Source organism: Artibeus jamaicensis, unplaced genomic scaffold (genome assembly GCF_021234435.1).
Source record: "Artibeus jamaicensis isolate MK-2021 breed Jamaican fruit bat unplaced genomic scaffold, CSHL_Jam_final contig_466, whole genome shotgun sequence".
In the NCBI taxonomy this organism is placed as follows: domain Eukaryota; kingdom Metazoa; phylum Chordata; class Mammalia; order Chiroptera; family Phyllostomidae; genus Artibeus; species Artibeus jamaicensis.
Window position 1 is genome coordinate 10189939 of NW_026521844.1, and position 6000 is coordinate 10195938.

Below are 6000 nucleotides of genomic sequence, written 5' to 3' on the forward strand. Positions count from 1 at the left end.
GCTTTGCCATCACTATTCCAGCCCATGGAAAACAAGGAAGAGCTGCAGGAGTGAGCATGCAAAGTTTCAAGATAAGGCTTGAATGGCATCCATCACTTTTGTTCACACTTGGTTGGAAAGAGCTTAGTCCTGTGGCCATAACTAGTTGCAGAAGGAAAAGAAAAAAATAGTCCTGAACTGGGCAGCTATGTCCCAATTATGACTGTATGTAATGTGGAAGCAGTGGGGCACAGGTTTTTGAAGACAACTTGCAATCTCCACCAGACCCTCAAAGCCCTTTCACGGTTTCAAAAGAATACGGTGGTAAGATATAGGTCAGAGAATCAATTGTCCTGGGTGCTTTGCAGAATAAACTATCTCTATAGCTTACATAAGCCATCTGCAACATGAATGCATTTGCTTGATGAAATATTAAGGCATTCGTATGAAATTATTATATGCTCCTATTTCATGAAGTATTGAGGATAGAATATACAATATATGAAAGTCACTTGGAAAAGTTAAAAGTATTGCATAGCTCTACAGTTTTAGAAGTTAAATGAAATTATTCTTTCATTGTTCAAAACTAAGAAATAATTAGTTTGAGCTAATTAAGACAATGCTCAGCATTTTCATAATTAAATAAAAATGTAATGACTAACAAGCAGAGTGAAACTGCAGTTAACCCTCAAACAGAGCCCACACAGAGCACACACATGAATGAGGATAGGATACATGTTGTGGTTAAGCTAAGACTCCTTGGTTGAAAATGGGTCACAAAAACAAGATAGATTTACCAATAGAGACAGCACATTTTGTTCTATCATTTAGTGTTACAGTTCAATGAATATCACAACTACCAGCATCACTGAGGTTTGAAGGATCAATGAAGTTGCAATGCATAGTATAGTGTGAAAGCCTAGAGAATGTTAAGACCCTCAGTGAAGGATCCCTGGATAAGAGTGTTCAAAAGAAGATTTCACTTTGTCTAGGGAATACAGACAAAGCGAAGTAGGGGGATAAGCAAGAGACAAAGCAAGACCCTTTCAGAAGGATCACACAAAGATGCAGATCATAGCAGAATATAATACATTGGCTAGACCCAGGTTTTTAATCAGCGTGTACAACTCTATACCCAATCCTGCCTAACAGCTCTGATCAATACTCTGATATGTCATGTAAAGAGGCCAGCGAAGGTTAGGGAACGGAGGTCCTCTGACCCACTGACCTTGTTACCACATTAGAGAGTCACCATTTTGCCCTGTAAATATCAGATCAATTCCCAAAGATTAAAACATTACCCAGAAATCTCTGGCTTCCTGGAATCTTTAATAATAATAAAAAACTTCATACACTACTATTTTCAATAGTATATGGAATTATTATTTACTACATTAGCTTAATCCATTTTGTTTGCTCAATTTTTTAACATTCTTATCACAATTGGTTTCCGATGTTTATAAGGCAGTGCCTGAGTTTCAAAAAGATCTATACTATCATCATTATTGTTCTCAATGTATGCTTATATCTATTTTTATGTTGAAGAAATAACTTTTATCTGTGGAATTTTTATAAATAACTTATCATTGATTGTTCATTTTGTCATATAGCCCTTACCAGAATTACCCTTAAATTACAAAGAGCTATAAAAGATTTTTTTCTCCATTTAGGTCAAAGATGGCCTATGTTTAATTTATCTTTTATCTCATGTGATATATTGCATTTGGTAGACATTCTATACATAAATTAGTAAGATTCTGTCTCAACTGTATCTCCCTCAACTTGAGGAGGTAGGAGGTAAAAGGGAGGCCTATCCATACAGCAACTATAAATTTGTGGGTTTGCTTTTTATTTTCCTCTCAGGAAAGTGGACCCATCTCTCTGGGCCTCCACAAGGAGGAGCAAATCTGGTTTCCAATACTCCACAAAAATGTCACAACTTCTCTGGGCGCAGGCCCTCTGTCTAGCAGCCCTGGATAAACAGGCATTTAGCAGTAATGATTCCTCACTGGTTCTTTTATATCTCAGGGATCACCAAGAGATTACTGGGTCCAGTGATTGACACATCTTTTTGATGGGCATGATGCATATGATTTAAATCACCAACTGAATAAATAAATAAGCCAATAATCGTCCATTCTAGTTAGCAACAAATTTCCACCTGCCATCTGGCTGCTTGCTGGTGCCACTTCTGTCAGGTTCAACAAGTTGTCATCTAAAATAACACCCAATTCAGACACTAGTTCACTTTCAGAGCTGCAGGGGAAAAAAAGAGAGAAGACTACAGCTCCTTGCACCACAGCCTCCTGCCCCCACTGTACCTGCTCTGCAATTACTGCTATCTTGCCTGCCAGAGTTCCAGTAAGGGCTCTAGAGCTCCTGGCACTTGCCTGGATAGTCTACTAAATCTAATCACCAAAGATGACTTTTTCTTGCCAGCTGAGTGCATCAAACCAAAGGAGTAATATCAGATAAATATATGGGGATCTATTTTATTTAAGTATATCAAGGAAAGAAATAGAGAAGAGGGGCTTTTTACTGGCATGATTTTCCAGGATTGTTTTTCAATTTTATTGTCAATCTAAATATTAATTTTAAAGGAGGTAATATTGCCAGGGAGAATAGACAGCTTCAGGGAATCCATCAGCCTTTGGCTCTTCTGGAGGCGTGGAACTGGCTTCTCAGGTGAGTTCAGGCTGTGGGGGTGTAATCAGAGTCAGCACACTGCTTACCTTGGGTGGGGCTGGGGCAGCTCAGAAATGAAGAGGTGAGGCTGCCCCTGGCAGCACTCAGATTCTCTCACCTCCAGGGGGTTTATTGGGTCCAGCTTAAGGAGAGTTCTAATCACATACTGAATTAGTTGGCACTGGCTCTCTGGGATGTGCTTAACTCTGTCCTTCCATCGCCTTAAAGTACACATACTTAAAAAAAATAAGTTAAAATAATAGAATTATCATCATTGTCCTGAATTGGGCCCCATGAAATTTGCTTTAGCCCATCACTAAGAATAGTGGCATCAACTTTTTAAAAAATTTCTCAAGTGTAACAGTTCTTATTTGCATTGTGAAGCTTTCCAGACAAAATTTAGTCCTTTCTTAATTTCCTTTCTAGGTGTTGATGAAGGTAAATGTCAGTAAGACAATGATTAGTTTCATGATGACAGTTGTACTCTGCTAGTGACCTGTGACCTCCCTCCTTAGGTGATTTTAAAGTTAACATGACTATATACCAGATATCTACAATGGAAGGAACACACTCGAGACTAGAACATGTGGAAGGAATTTATTGAATGCATAGGGCTTATAGAGCAGAAAAAATAATTGGGAAATTTCGCCCACCAAAACTCCCACTTAACAGTTACTTGTAGCCCACTGGCCTTTAATAGCCTCAACAAGCATATTTACATTAGTGCAGTCCTTTGCTCAAACTGCAATCACCTGCTTTGTCTGACCCTCAGAAAAGAGACAAGGAACAGAGGAGATTGTAAAGTCGAAGTAAATTAGTTTAAAGCAGTTGAGAGTTGTTGAGGAAATGGGTGGGGAAACATCTGGGTGGGATGAGAGTTGAATATAGTTCTTGGCACTTTGATCAGGCAGTGACCCTGGACCCTCTGCTTCCAAGCCAAGCAGACAGGCCTCCAGCCAGCCAGCTAGCCCTCGCCTTCTCCCTCCCCTCCAGCTGTCGCTTCACGAGAACCCCAGGCAGGATCCTATAGTCCCATATCCCTCACCTCTCAGGACCACAAAAAGAAAATCATTCTTCACTCTGATCCGGACTTGCCTTATATCAGAGCTCAGCAGCAGTGCCATGCTTTGCAGTCACACTAGTAGGGTCTCTTTTGTATAAGAAAAGGACAGAATGTTGGAAGGAAACTCTCCTTGACAGATGGGAATGAGAGTGGTGTGAGTATCTAACTGGAGGCAATAAAGGTGTTAGCAAATAGCAGGGGGGAAGAGTGGGCCCTGCTGATTACTAGCTCTCCTACTTGCTTGCTGCGTGCTGTACAAGAGCCAGTGAGAGGTGCCTATCCAAGCTTCAGCATTAACAGCATGTGGCTCTGGCAGATAAACAGCGTACTTGTTGGCTTTCTCAATATCACAGGTATTGGCTGGTTCCCCGTGCAACTTAGGGGCTCTTATTTCTTTGTCATGCTCCTTTCCATCGCCTTTTCTCCCTGTCACCCTCTCTTTCTTTGTCCTGATTCTTTTGTTCTTGTCTGTCCTGGTCCTGTAATTCCTTCTGTGATCTTCCCCTTACTGTTATAGGACATCCTCCTATAAGTGTCAAGCCCGCTATCCTAAAATCACAGCCATCTAGCTCTACCGTCCATGTTAAGAAAACACAGCTATTGCCGAAAATTAGATATCTATACAGTGTTTAAATGTGAATCATAAGACTCCTTCAGGCAAGAATAACACTGTACCAAAAAATGCTGTAACTGAAAGGAGTTATAAGTGCTTATTACCTCCTCATAACTACTTTCCATTTTACAGCCAAGCAAACCAAGACTTGGAAAAGTTTAATGAGTTCCTAAGGTTATACAACCAACAGTGTGAAAGGGAGGCAAACTCTTGACTCCCTAGCCAGTGATTTTTTTGTGCTTTATGAATTTTAATGTAAAAAAAAAACCCACAGATTCTCTAGATCCCTAGGCTAAACAGGAAAATATTTCTTAGCCCCAATCATGTTTGAATCGCTCTCCTGCTAAAACAAATACAGGTACTGCATCAGGGAAGCTCTTTTGTTCTAATTGCCTGACCTTAAGGAAGTCACTCAGCTCCGGGTTTTCAGTCTTCTCTTTCACAACTTCAGAGCCTGGACAGATCACCTGGGGTTACTTCCAGATCCAAAATTCAATGGCCCTTTAAGCCTAACTTCTTTTCCCAGAATACCTGTCATTCATAGGTAAATAGTGTTCTCAGTCCTTTACACTGAAAAAGGTTAAGTAAATAAAATGAAAAGATTGGGCTCTGCTATTGGCCTAAATTATAATTTTGTGACCAGGGATGAAAAAAGTTAATAGCAATAAGAAAGCTTCCAGGATCTACCATTTACAATTTAAATACTTTGCTTGAAAGGTTAAAAGTTCAAAGTTGAGTCATAGTCTGAGGTGGCTCTGCTCTTTCTTTTTAATTATCTGAGGTCAGGAAGTTAATAATACCAGAAATCCCCAGTGGAGACCTCTTGTGCACTGTGTGAACTTTAAACTTGCTCATTTTTTTTAAGGGTAAAAAGTTCAGTAGAAACACAGTGGACTTTTCCTCTTAGCCTCTACCCATTCATCCCCCAAGGTCAAAAGTTGAACTGTAAAACAGGAACCCTTGTTCTCTGATCCACATTTAAACAGATCACTTATTAAAAGGTAAACATTCCCAAAGCAAGCCAAGATCCAAAGTGAATATGTTCAATAAAAGTGAAAATACTGCAATAAAATGAGCCTTTGATCTTTATCACTTGCCTTGGAATTGAACATCAGAATTTATTCTCTTAATTTTTGAATTTCAGAGAAAGAGCAGTTACAAAAACTCGTTCCTCACCTCCCTTTGCCCTGAGATTGACATATCTGGAAAAGATAAACTTAAGAAGCTTTTAAATAGTTGTGTTTATAGTCTTATTGTAGAGCAATTTCTATAATTAATTATATACATCTATTTTTTTATTTGCTCAAATAGGAGCTGAAGAATCACAAAACATGGTTTAAATTGGAGAGATTTAAAGGACCGTGGAGTTAGAGGTGTATGCTGAAAGGGGGGGTGGGGAGGGAAAAATGGAGGAATGGACCCGATGAATCTCATGGGAGTAAGGAATAGACTGGATTTGGGATCTTCAAATGTTAAAACTCAAATATGAAGCCAGGAGGACAGCTATAGAGCTCTAAATCTGTGTTTAATAAGGAAAGACAGCTCTCTTAAAGTGACAGTGCCAAATTTAAGAAGTAGGGCACAGCCGTCAACTGAACATTAACTTAATCCAATCAACTTGCTTAGAAAAACTCACTGGACCACCTTCATAAGAAGCTGT

General features: G+C 39.4%; 1 long non-coding RNA gene across 1 annotated transcript in view; it reads right to left on the reverse strand.

Moving 5' to 3' along the window:
* The window catches only part of LOC119042640 (uncharacterized), a 40263-nt gene extending 35439 nt beyond the window's left edge, over nt 1–4824 (reverse strand). The window contains exon 1 of the long non-coding RNA XR_005081264.2: nt 4739–4824. This is a non-coding gene — a long non-coding RNA (uncharacterized LOC119042640). The remainder of the gene's footprint in view (nt 1–4738) is intronic.
* Nucleotides 4825–6000: the final 1176 nt, after the last annotated feature.